A 14386-nucleotide genomic window follows, 5' to 3' on the forward strand; every position below is an offset into this window, starting at 1 on the left:
AGTAGAGAGAGAAGAGGGGAGGGGAGGGGAGGGGAGGGAAGGGGAGATAGTAGAGGATAGGAAAGGCAGCAGAATACAACAGACACTAGTATGGCAATATGTAAAAACGTGGATGTGTAACCAATGTGATTCTGCAGTCTATATACGGGATGAAAATGGGAGTTCATAACCCACTTGAATCAAATGTATGAAATATGATATGTCAAAAACTATGTAATGTTTTGAACAATAAATAGTAAAAAAAAAGAGATGGGAGTATGAATACTAAATCAATGAATTGATAAAAATAAATAAAGGAGACTCTCATCATTATACAAAATACATGTATGAAGATGTGGATTTGGTGTCAACATACCTTATATACAATCAGAGATATGATAAATTGTGGTATAAAGGTGTATTAAGAATTGTAATGCAAATAATAATAATAATAAGAGCTCATGTATAATGGCATAATTTTGTGTGAACATACTTTATATACAGAGTTACGAAAAATGGTGTTATGAATGGATAATTATGATTGTAATGCATTCCACTATTGTCATGTATGTAAGAAATAAAAAAAACCAAAAAGTTTAAAAAAATAAATAAATGAAGAAGCCGAGTCCCCTGTCCTGGCCTCACACCTGCATGTAAACTTTCAACGCATGGTTTGGTAATAAATACTTGATAAACATTCAAAATAAATAACTTTAAACAAGCATTTAAACAACCAGTGTTTATATAAAATGATAATCATACTCCATAAATATGTACAATTGTTGTGTTAATTAAAAAACTAAAAGAAGATGAATAATAATCATACTAATATATAATTGGTAGGACTTTGAAGAAGGCAGTATAAAATCATAGACATTAATATCATGCTAAGTTAACAATGTTGGTGATTATAGTTAAAACTCCAGTCTAAAGTATTATTCATGACATTTACCTCATTGGTCAGATAAAACAGTGATAGTAAGATAATGGTAAATATTCATTGGTAACCTACCAAAAATAATTACTACATTAATAGAAATGAAGTATATAAGTTATAAACCAATTAAGGGAATAAATTGGAATTAAAATATTGTCCTTCCCCCCAAAAAAAATCTATCTTAAAAAAAGAAAAAAGGCATTGAGAAAATGAAACACAGAAAGCATAAAAGTAATCAATGGAATTAAATTCATGTATCAGCGATCACAATAAAATTTATGGATTAAACTTTTCAGTTGAAAACAGAACTGATGTATAATGACAAGTAAAAGTGGTAAACTAAATGATAGAATAGGATATACCAGATACTCTGTAAAGAAAACTTTCATATCAGATAAACTGACTTAAGAGGAAAATCTTTAGCACGCTTTAAAAGGTCATTATTTAGTGATAAAACATACAAAGTACCAGAAAAGTTAATAATTTTATGGTATACACTAAATAAAGTAGCCTCAAAATGCCTAAATCAGATATTAATAACAGTACATTCAGATTCTCACTAACACCTACCATGGTGATCCTACTTCATATATCCTCATATTATTAATGACTTAAGTCATCAGAAGGTTTATAAACACAAAATTACCAAGCTTAAATTAATGCAATTTTATAAAACTCAGCACCCAAACTATTATTAAAAAAACACATTTTCTCAAAGATATGATATGCTTACAAAATTAACCAGTTAGCTGGCCATATACCTAGCATCAACAAATTTTAATGAATATGTATTATTAAGGTCATAGTTCCTGAACTGAATGTAATTAATTTAGAAATTAGTAACAAAAATATACATCTTTTTAAGGTTTAGTTTAAAAAAACAATACATTTCTAAGTACTCGTGTGTCCACAATTCAAATCGTGGTAATATTGAAACTCATGGATTACTATTAGTTGATAATTGGAGGAAATTTTACTACCTTAAGTAACCATAGTAGAAATTTGGTCCCAAGTCATACATGCCTATAATCCTCACTATTCAGGAGACTGAAGTAAGAGGATCCCAAATTCAGGGCCATCTTGCGAAAGTTAGCAAGACCCTATTTGAAAAAATGGTCCATTGATGTAGCCCATTAGTAGAGTGCTTGCTTAGTTTTCAAGTTCCCAGTACCACAGGAAGGAAGGAAAAGGGGACAGGAGGAAAGGAAGAAAAAAAGAAAGGAAATTTGGTCACAATTACTGTTCCAATCAATATACTGAACTGCAAGATTACTGCCATCCTCCCCCAAGATCAACCCAGGAAAAATTTAGAAAGAGAAAAATAAAAGAGTAAGAAGTACTTGATATTATGGAGGTTATTTTGAACTTGTATATGTAAGGTAGTAGGAGATAATCCAGCCTACCTGAGGGAGATTAAAATATAAGGGGAACTTCTGGAGTTGTATGCTTTCTTTGGGACAGTTGATACCTACCTGATCCAGAAAGGCTCTGGCATCTGGTCCAAATGTTTTCAAAAATTAACTTTCAAGGTAGCCACAGGGCTGTGTCTTGATACCATGGAAAGCTTAATGAAATACTCTGGCCCCTCCAAATCTTAGGGCAGGAGACTTGCATTTCTATTTCTCTTTGGGAGTGTGGAGAGGGAGAGTACATTTTTCTGATCAAGAGTTATTTCATGGAGTAGGCTCTGATAACTGGTTCGAAAGTCAAAGGCTTCTCTAAGGTTCACAGGCCATTTGCTGAACTGCTTGGGGCTGACACAGATGATTGGTCTTTCCCCATACCAAACCCAACAGAGGAACTAATATTACCAGACAAAGTGAACACATGGGACAAGTTAATAAGACAATTAAGGAGAACATCCTTCTCAAAGGAAAATCTATTGGATTACATATTCCAATGGAAGCAGAAATGGTAAAACAAGTAAGTCAAAAAATCAAAATTAGCATAATACATTAATTAAAAGAGATATAGGGAGATATTAACAATATGAAGCAAGAAAAATAACACATGATTAAGAAACAGATATTTGTTTAGGTCTTAAGACCTATGTAATAGAGAGAGAAACCTTGTTCCTGGTTCAGGAGACTCAATATTCTTAAGATCAGTCCCCCCACAAATGTCTATGCAAAATCCCAGAGGGATATTTTATAGAAATGGAAGTTAATTCTAAATTTCATATGAAAATACAAAGGACTTAGAATAGCTAAAACATTTTTGGAAAAGCAAAACAAAGTTGAAATGGCAACAGTACTTGATTAAAAGAGTTATTATAAAGATTGATGGTTATATGAAGATTTCTTTAGAAAGGATGATTATAACAGAACAGAGGTCAAGAAACATACCCATACATACTTACACAGACAACTGGTCTTTGCTAAGGTACAATTCAGTGGAGAACAGTTTCATGGTCTTTTTAACAAATACTACTGAGACAACTGAATAACCATTTGGAAAAATCAAATATTTTCATCCTAACTCACACAATCTGATATTTAATTTTATGTGTTAACTTGACTGGACTGAGGAATGCCCAGGTAGCTGCTAAAAAAATTATTTCTCTATTTGTCTGTAAGATGTTAGCATTTGAATTAGGAGACTGAGTAAAGTTCTACCACTCCAACAGGAGGGAGCATCATCCAATCCATTGAAGGCCCAAATAGAACAAAAGGTCAGAGGAAGAAAGTTTGTTCTGTTTTCTTGAGGTAGGACATCCATTTCTTCTTCTTTCAGACATCAGTACTCCTGGCGTTGGGCCTTTGAACTCAGACAAGGATTTACACCCTTAGTCCCCTGCAGATCAGGCCTTCACACTGGGACAGAGTTACTCCCTCAACCTTTCTAGTCCTCCAGTTTGCACACTTCAGACCATATCTTCAATTTAAGCATTGTTTCACTTATGATTTTTCAACTTTATGATGGTGTGAAAGCATTATGGAACAGAACTTCCAAGAAATATAGAATCACATGAAAAGACCAAACTTAAGATTTATTGGAATAGATGAAGGCTCAGAAAAACAAACCAAAGGAATGCTTAATCTTTTCAATGAAATAATGTCTAAAAATGTCTGATATCTTAAAAATGAAATAGAATATCATATACAGGAAGCTTACAGGACCCCAAAACAACAGACCCACACTAAGGCACATTGTTATGAAGATGCCTAACATACAGAATGAGGATAAAATTCTAAAGGCTGCCAGAGGGGAAAAAACCTTCAAGTAACATTTAGAGAGAAACCAATTCGGATTTCAGCTGATTTTTTTCAACCCAGACCATATCCAAAACTCACAAAGAAAATGGATGCCAGCCAAGAATACCATACCCTGCAAAAATAAGTTTTAGATTTGATGATGAAATGAAAATCTTCCATGGTAAACAAAAGTTAAAAGAATTCACAGCCAAAAAGCCTACACCACAAAACATTCTCAACAAGATATTTCATGAAGAAGAAATGAAAAATAAAAATGAAATCCAGCAACAGGAGAAACTACACTAGAAGTATAGTCAATTTAAAAAGAAGCTATTTCACATTAAAAATCAGAAATAATTCAAAATGACAGAGAATGAGAATAATTTCACAATAATAACATTGAATGTCAATGGCCCAAACTAATCAATCAAATGACATAGACTGGCAGACTATATTAAAAAACAAGATTCAACAATATGCTATCTCCAAGAGACTTATCTTGTAGGCAAAGACATCCACAGACTGAAGGTAAAAGGATGGGAAAAAAACTTCCTTACCATTCACATGGATCTCACAAACAAGCAGGGGTTTATATCTTTATATCTGATAAAGTGCACTTCAAGTCAAAATTAATCAGAAGGGACAAAGAAGGCCATTTCATACTGCTTAAGGGACCTGTACATCAACAAGACATAACAATCTTAAATATTTAATTTATGCCCCAAACAATGGAACATCTGCATACATTAAAACAAACCCTTCACAATCTCAAGAATCAAATAGATCACAACATTATACTGGGTGACATCAACACATCTCTCACCAATCAATAGATCTTCAAATCAAAAACTAAATAAAGAAGCCATAGAACTAAAAAATACAATTAATAATTTAGACCTTAGACATATGTAGAATATTATATCCATCAATAAATAAATATGCTTTCTTTTCAGCAGCACATAGAACATTCTCTAAAATAGACCACATCTTAATCCACAAAGCAATTCTTAGCAAATACAAAAAATAGAGATAATACTTTGCATTCTATCAGCTCATAATGGAATGAAAGTAAAAATTAATGATAAAATAAAAAATAGAAGCTATAAAATCTGGAGACTAAATAATATATTCTAAATAATACAATACTAAATAATGACCAATGGATAATGAAAGAAATCAGGGATGAAATAAAAACAAAGTACTTAGAGGTATGAGGATAATGAAACAATGTATCAAAATCTCTGGGACACCATGAAGGCAGTTCTAAAAGGAAAGTTCATTGCCTTGAGCTCACTCACTAGAAGAACAAGAAATCACTAAATAAATAACCTAACTATACATCTGAAAGCCCTAGACAAAGAAGAACAAGCCAGCACCAAAAGCAGTAGAAGACAGGAAATAATGAAAATTAGAAATGAAATTATAACAAACAAACAAACGAAAACAATTAAAAAGTTGAGGAAACAAAACATTGGTTTTTCAAAAAAATAAACAAAATTGATAACCTTAACTACGCTAACAAAGAAAAAGAGTGAAATCCCTAAATTACTAAAATTCATGCTGAACAAGCAAAAATCACCATGGGCACCACTAAAATACATATGAAAATAAGAAGCTACCTTAAAAGTCTATACTCCAATAAAATAGAAAATCTTGAAGGTATCAACAAATTTCTAGAGACGTGTGACCTACCCAAATTGAATCAAGGGGACATAGAAAATTTAAACAGATCAATTTCAACCAGTGAAATTGAAGATGCCATCCAGAAGCCAGGACCAGATGCATTCTCAGCTGAGTTCTATAAGACTTTCAAAGAAGAGCTTTATTAATACTCCTCAAATGATTCCATGAAATAGAAAAGGAAGGAACCCTTCCAAACTCATTCTGTGAAGCTAGTATCATCCTGATACCAAAACCAGACAAAGACACATTAAGGAAAGAAAACTTCAGACCAATATTCCTGATGAACATTGACACAAAAATTCTTAATAAAATACTGAAAAATCTCATACAAAAAAGCATATTTCAAAAGGTAGTGCACCATGATTAAGTGAGGTTCATTCCAGGGATGCAAAGTAGGATGGTTCAACAAACAGAAATCAATAAACATAACTCATAAACTATACTTTGAATTTGAAATTTTGATCTTTACCACCCAGGCAATTGATTATGGTATAGTTTTTCATGATGCTGGGCAGCAACAGTGAGCTACAACTCCCAGTTAGCCACAGGGTCAATATGACAAATAAAAGTAACCATCAAAGGCTGGGGTATGTAGGTCAGTGATAGAGACCTTGCCTAGCACTTGCCAGAGCTTAGCACCATAAACAGATAAATAAATTATCATACCTTGGGTTAGAAAAATATTTCTTAGAACCTCAAAATACAGTCCAGGAAAGAACAATTCAAATATTGGAATTTATCAAAATTAAAAACTCGTGTTCTTCTAAAAATAATGTTAAGAGAATGAATAAAAAGATAAGCCACAGACTGGGAAGAAAATATTTTCAAACCATATGTCCAATAAGACTTGTATCAAGAATATATAAAGAACACTGAAATTTCAGTAAGAATTCAACCCAATCCAGTGATAAGCAAAAGTTTGAATAGAACCTCACCAAGAAAATATATGGATGGCACATATGCACATGAAAAGATATTAGACATCGTTACCCATTAGGAAAATGAAAAAACAAAACCACAACGAAATACCATTCTTAAGTATTAGAATGGTTAACATGAAAAAGGATTATACAGGATGTAGAAGAATGGGACTGTTTGGGGAAGTATAAAAATGTTCAATCACTCTGGAAAACAGTTTGGAAGTTTCCTTAAATATTTAGTATCATCTATTCTAAGGTGACTTTATCACATGATAGCCTTATTCATGATAGTAACCGAAAAAGAAAAACAAAGCATGTATCTCCTAAATGTCTATAAGTTACACAGATAAACAATGTGTGCTGTATACATGTAAGTCATGTAACTCATGACTAAAAAGTAATGAAGAATCAATACACATAACACCTTTATATAAAATTCTAGGAAATATAAACTAATATCTAGTGACAGAAAACTGATCGGTTGTCTGGGCATGGGACAGGTGCCAGGAGGTACAAGAGGAAAGGATTGCAAAGGGGCATGAAGAAACTTGGTACATGATAAGTGTCTTCATTTTCTTGATTATGGTGATGATTGTGTGTGTGTGTGTGTGTCAAAACTTACCGAACTGTATACTTTAAATATGTACATGTTATATCACCTACTAGGTTGATGGTGAAGCTGTCAAAAGTGCTAAAAAAAAACAAAAAAAAAACAGTTTTTTAATGTTTTTCCATTTCATTCCAAGTACAAGTTAAAAGTCTTATCTTGGCCTGTAGAGCCCTATGTGACCTGGGCCTGTCCTTTGTTTCTCTGACCTCCTCTCCTTCCACTTTAACTCTTACTCACGTGCTCTTGCCACATTGGCCTCTTTTTTTTTTGGTGGGGGGGGCTTTAATCTGTTCTTTTTAGTTATACATAACAGTAGAGTATATTTTGACTAATTTATACAGACATGAAGTATGTCTTATTCTAATTCCCATTGGCGTCTTTACTCCACCTCCAGCACAACAACCCCAGCTTACATCTCAGGGTCTTATCGTTTGCTGTTCCTTCTGTTTAGCACATTTTATCCGTAACAATTCATATGGCTTTTTCACAATTTTTTTTCAAATATCAGCTCAAAGTAAGACTCCCCACTCTCTACCAATACCATCAACTTCTGTCCTCTGTCCCTGCTTCATTTTTCTTCTGTTTCTATTACCCACTCTTTAAACTTTGTAATAGTTCAGTGTTTATTTTATCCACTCATGTATCCACAATATCAAAAACAGTGCACGACACTATACACAATAAACATTTTTGTATGAAATATGTATAGAATGAAGCAAAAATTGAGTCTAAGTTAGAGTAGAGCAAACCGGTCAAGGAGTGGCCTCTGGAACTGGAATACATAGCCTCTAATTCCAGTTTCACTACTTACTAGATGGATGTTGCTAAGCAAAATACTTCACCCCCTTTCTCTGTGTTTCTTATCTGTAAAAGAGAAATAGTAGTGCCTACCTTATAACACTGTTGTAAGGAGAAAATGAATTCATACTTGAAAGCATTTTAAAAGATACTAAATGAGTATAATACCTGTAAGAGCACAAATATTAGCTGTTGTTATGACTATGACATTATTATTACTATTTTCATGTTTGTAAGCACTTGTTAAATTGTATTCTTCTTTCATATTATTTTTGAACATAGTTTATAATATTAAATTATTCTTTAAGACACAATAAAATATATACAGCCCAAACCCCATTCTCGATTCATTCTCCAACCACTTTCAATTCTTTTAGCTATTTCTGCTGTTGACCTCTTTCATCTAGTAGGGCATATTTACATTAACATTTCTTGAAGTTTTTAATTTAATATTACTCCTTTTTGTGTGTTCTCTTCACATGCTTATCCCTGAATTTTTTACCTTTTTCTGCCAGACCGAATAAAAATGTTTTCATTAACATGTTTATGCATGTAAATATTCATAGATATATAACTTTCAGGTGTTTTGGAAATCATTGTTTTTCATTTTCACCTGCCCCTAACCCCTACATCTTCCCCAAAGTGTAACTCCTCCCAGTTCTTTCTCTTGGTGCCAGCCCATTTGGAGCCCTTAGTGTTCAAGTCTGTTCTGGGCTATTTGTCCTCTGAACGTGCTGCACATTTAATGTTCTGCTTATTTTTCTTCACTATCGTCCTAGGGGTTTCCTTCATTTCTCTTCTATGTGGGATTCCTCTTCCCTGGATCTACAGCATTATCTTTTTTCTGCTTTCTGAGAAAGAAAACAAGGGTGATTAAATTTACAGGATCATGCATGTCTAAAAATGTTCTTATTAATGTTAATCAATGTTTCACATTGACTGATTTATCTGGGAATTGAATACTGTTTTGGAAATCATTTTGCCTTGAGATTTTGAATTTAGTACTACAATATCGTTTGATTTTCAGTAGTTGCCACTTTCTCTTTGTTGTTATTTAGGTGTTGGGACAACCATAAATAACCTAATCTTTAAAACTTTATATATATAAAATATCATATATATATATATATATATATATATATAGACAGATAGATGGACTTCTGGGAAATCCATTTTAAAATTCTTATACTTTTATTTCTGATCCTTTATTTTTTTTTAACATGCCACTCATATATCATCTTTGTCTTGATTAATGGATACAGTATATCTTTTTTCTCTAAAGCCATCAGTTGTGTTAGGCAGAGCGTAATTTGAAATGGTAAAATAAACATGAGGAAAGACTCATTTTATTTTTGTCATACATTTTATTAAATATAAGATGAAAATTCTTTACCTTATTTATATGCATTGTTCCATATTCCTTTCTTAGTATTTTTCATATTATCTTGACTTTTCTTAACCCTTGTGGATGAGTGACTACACTTCCTTCAGCTTATGGAAAAACATAAAGGTTAGGCAAGAGAACTGTAATGCATTAAATCAATAAATTGTAGGATCATTTACTTCCAAAATATGCCAAGCAAGTAAGAAAAGATAAGTGCACAGGTGGTCTGCTGTTAGTGACTCAAAGCTGAGATTCTGAATCATATGACTGTAGCGTGCTCTTAAAGTGGGCATTCCTCACAAAAACTCTGAATAAAGGGTGTGATTATGGCTTTGTCCTTTGGAGTGTGGTACATCTCACTCTTAGCTCCTCAGGGGAATTTCCAAGATCTCTGAAGAAGGGTTTTAGTGACATATTTACCAATGCAACTAACCATAATACATTTTGGTGCTAGTTTTCTGGGTATCCAGTTTATTCTCCTCCCACCCCCACCTTTTTTTTTTTTTTTGCCACATCCACTTTAACATTCCTCTAAGCTCCTTAAGTTAATGAGGGAATTGTGTCTCTTCCAACTCAGATTGTTCTGTGTTTAACAGTATGGAAGAGGAGACCTTTAGATGTCTTTTAAACACAATTCATTGTCATAATTTCAGTCAGTTCTGTCAGGAAGTCTTACTTTTTCAATAATGGACTCATGTTCTTCAAAGTATTCTGCCTCTTCTTAAAAAGGTGGAGTTCCTTTGGACTTTCTGACTTGTTTTATGCTTCACATGTGCCCTGCCCAGCTTCCATTCCCACCAGTAGTACTGGTCATAATATTCCATTCTATCACATTCCAGTAGTTATTAAAGAGAGTAATTATGCACTGTATTATCTCTTATGCTTATTGTAAACAAAATTAACATTCTCATTCTTCATACATGTTATAATGAATTCTATAATCCCACTTTTGGAAAATACACTGACTCTTGGTATGAATATAATTTAATCTAATTGATTCAAGTGATATCAATATTATAATTTTCTTTTAGTTCGTTGCTTCATTTTTATTTCCTTATGGGAACCCCTGATCATGAAGTGAGGTATCGGATAGTGAGTGATATGAAAAATTTTCCTCTAACATTATCCTTATTATTCATTTGATGTGTTTTCCCAGGATTTTTCTTATTACAACGTTTGGAGTTATGTATTTTCTCTCTTATGTTCTTTTCTCTTACTTATACCTTGTTGATTATTCACATCTAACACTTCTGTATGATTAGAATGATAAAACCTCTATGGATTTTTTTTGAGGGAGATGTTTATGCTTTTCATTTGATTGTGTTTTGAGATGGAGTCTCACTATGTTGCCAAAGCTGGCCCTAAACCCCTAAACGATCTTCCTGACTCAGCCTCCTGAGTAGCTGGGACTATAGGCATGCACCACTGCACTTGGCTTTTCTGTGTGGTTTTATTTTCCAGTCATTATTCCATTTGTTCAATGTTCTCCATTTTCTTACTATGAAGTTTTACCTTAGTTTTATTATATTTTATCTCTCTTCTAATATTTAATGAGTGTCACCATTTATTCATGCCATGTAGTCATTTTTACATACCTTAAAACCTTTGAAAATAGAAATAAAAAGACAGAAAAACAATATTCTTTCAATACATAAATATGTAAAAGCATATTTATTGTTATTTGAAAAACTACTTACCTAATACCTGTCACTTCCAAACTTATTAATAAACAGCCATGACGTTTGAGTGATTATCATATGCAGTCAATCAGCCAAAGTGAAAAGACACCCACACAACTAAACCTTGGGACAAGGCACCTGTTTTTTAGAGAGAAATACTAGTGACATCTAGATTTATTTTTTCAAACTATGCCTTTCACTGAAATTCCAGGCTTGATTTGTGAAGCAGATTCACTTTGTACTGGTTACCAATTTGTCTGTGTCCAGTGAGACAGAACATGCTCACAGCAACAAGTTAGATAGAGCAGATTTATTACTTACAGATAGACAGCAAGAGACAAAAGAAGCCTAGGATCCATTTCAAGTTGTTCCCCCAGGGCTCAGAAAAGCTGCCTGGAATGGATGGCGTCTTTACTGCACATGCCACACTTGCATCACAGCTGAGGGATTCTGAAAAGTAGCGCACCCCAGGTTATATACCTCAGGAGTGACATGACATACTAGACTAAAGCTTTAAAGGACATTCTGTTTATTGAGGGGATTAGAACAGTCCAGATGATTCCAGCCAGTCCTTCCCTATCTCAGGTTGCTGTGTTCCCAGCACAAAGGGTAATTGTTTTTTGAGAGCTACAAGTGAGAAAGTGGGGAGACCTGGATTACTCCAGTCTTTTTCTTTCCTTTTTGTGTCTTGGCATTTGATTTTTGTGTGTGTGCCTTCTCAAAATAGAAATATCCCTTGTGCATCCCCTTATTTAGAGCCACAATTAAATAATTTCATGTTATTTCTCATGTCAATACACCTTTGGTTAGCACCAGAAACTTCAATATAACCTTCCCAAATTAAAAATCAGTTCAACCCATTCAAGTGATGGTTGATACTAAGTCATGTGTCATTCTTGAAATGATGTTACTCTTTTAACACATTTTTATACTTATGGATAGTCTTCATTGCTGAAAGCATCCATGCAACAAACTGGATAGTTTTTGGCAGCCTTATTTAATTATTTAGATCATGTCAAGTATTTTTCTTCTCTATATGGCTTCTTTCGGGGTAGGGATTTACCCAGCGTCTTTACTTAAATGAATTTCTTTATGAAGCACCCAGGCAAAATCATCTTGTAGTCTGACATATAATTTGAAATCAAGTGAACACATTTTTTAAAATATTTTTAGTTGTAGATGAACATAACATCTTTTATTTTGTTTGTTTAGTTTTATGTGGTGCTGGGGATCAAACCCAGTGCCTCACTCATGCTAGGCAAGTGCTCTACCACTACAACCCCAGCCTCAAATGAAAACATTTTTATTACTAATAATACTAAGTTCTGCTTAATGTTTATAGTATCTTTTAGAAATGCATTGGTTAATTCATTTTTTACTTAGTTCCTAAAAGCATGAAAAAGTAAGTATTTTGACTACTTAGTGTCAAATGATTTGATCATGCTTGGATACTGTGTTCATTTCTCATATTATCTATTGATAGTGAGAAAGAAGAAATAAGCATTTTTTAACTGTCATTTTCCTCATTAGTAGTTTAAAAAGTCTTCTAAAATGAAAAAAAAAATGACAAAAGATTTAACCTGAGAAATAAAGCAAATCCTGTCACATTCACATGCATGCAGTCTCATGTACACGTAGGTACACACACACATTCTTTCATTAAAAAAAAAAAAACTCCTGTTTGCATTAATATAGCACATTCACTTCTATTTGATGATACAGGTTACTGTATTGTGTTGCAGATGTAACAGAATTACAGCTGCTCTCTATTTGATCTTGTAAAGATCCAAAGATGTTCAATGATTCTGTTTGCTGCCTTCCCCATTCTGTCATTTGTTGCTTGGAAAGAAGACCTAATTTGCAACAGATAGAAAACTATTTGTCATTTTGCAGGTTTGCCAAAAATAAATGAAACTATTAATTACTACATTTTTGAGCAGCTGTTAATAAATTGGAAGAGGGTAACTGTTCATTAGAGTACTGCATAATGACATGGACTATATTTGTTTAATAGTGCTTCTCACAGAAATGTGTCAACAAAATTGAATATATCAACAAAAGTAAATGATGCTTTATTTAATTATTTAAGATAAGATTACCTATCCTATTCTAGTAAATTTAGAATTTTAAAACACTCCTATGTCATACTAAAACTATGCTAAGTCAAAATCACATTTTTAAAGTAATTTATATCACATTACATTTTATATTTTGTGTGTCCAAAATAGTGAATTGAAACTGCTTTTAAATACTAACTTTACGTTTTCTAATATTTTATAATTTTTTTTCCAAACTTAAAGTTGGCATTAGATTTCATTGTTTTAAAGTTTACTTAGCCCTTCAGATGGAAAAGCATCTTTTTAAGTTATTTTGATTCATTCCTGTGTATGCATGAATGAGCTAATAGAAAATATTCACATTCCCTTTAATTAGAATGTATGCATTCCATATTTGTTTAATTGGAACACATTTAATTATATATGTATTCTAATTAAAAAGAACATTTGAATAACTTCTAGGTATAGAGATACTTAAGGTAGAATAATTGGAAACATGCCACATATACAACCTAAAATGGTTTTTAAAGGTTTTAATTAATCCCTTTTATATAGTATGAGCAAATTATTGTATTTTATAAAACCACATTGTCTTCAAATTGCCAGTTCTCATGCCTCCTGTCCTCATGGCATTCTGAAATTCTAACCTTCCTTGGCAAGGTTTTAAATTAATGATTATAAAGGGTTAGTTTAAGTTGTGATTATACTAAATAAAATTAGTTAGCAGCCAATATAATTTTAAGAGGTTGCTTTTTAGTTGAGAAATGAGGAATCCATATTTTTTTTTGAAAAAAAGAATTTACCATTTAGAAATTTGTAATACATCCTATATATGGTGAATTAAATCTTTAAAAATCATCTGTTTCTTAGTGAAACCCTTTTTATTTATATCCCCTCTTTTTTCTTGCAGGTGAACTAGGTATTTTCAAATGACTAGAAATATGCACAGCCTTGCACCTCCAGGACTGCAGTTGAATTTGGCTGTGGTCGCTAATGATAGAAAATATTTAGCATGTGAAAGCTGTTCCAGTGACCCTTAGCTGAGACGAATTTGTGGTCTGAAGTCTATTTCCTTAAGGACAGGTGTCTGTTTCACAGTTGGCACTCTCCAAATTGGTCCTGTGATTAAATGCGCATGGACACAG

The 14386-nt window shown here is 32.8% G+C and overlaps 1 protein-coding gene across 3 annotated transcripts in view; it reads left to right on the forward strand.

The window, feature by feature from the left end:
• Gpatch2 (G-patch domain containing 2) overlaps positions 1-14386 on the forward strand; it is a 170770-nt gene that overhangs the window by 126189 nt on the left and 30195 nt on the right. The gene's annotated exons all lie outside the window — the stretch shown is intronic.

Source organism: Marmota marmota, unplaced genomic scaffold (assembly GCF_001458135.2).
Source record: "Marmota marmota marmota unplaced genomic scaffold, marMar, whole genome shotgun sequence".
Classification (NCBI taxonomy): Eukaryota; Metazoa; Chordata; class Mammalia; order Rodentia; family Sciuridae; genus Marmota; species Marmota marmota.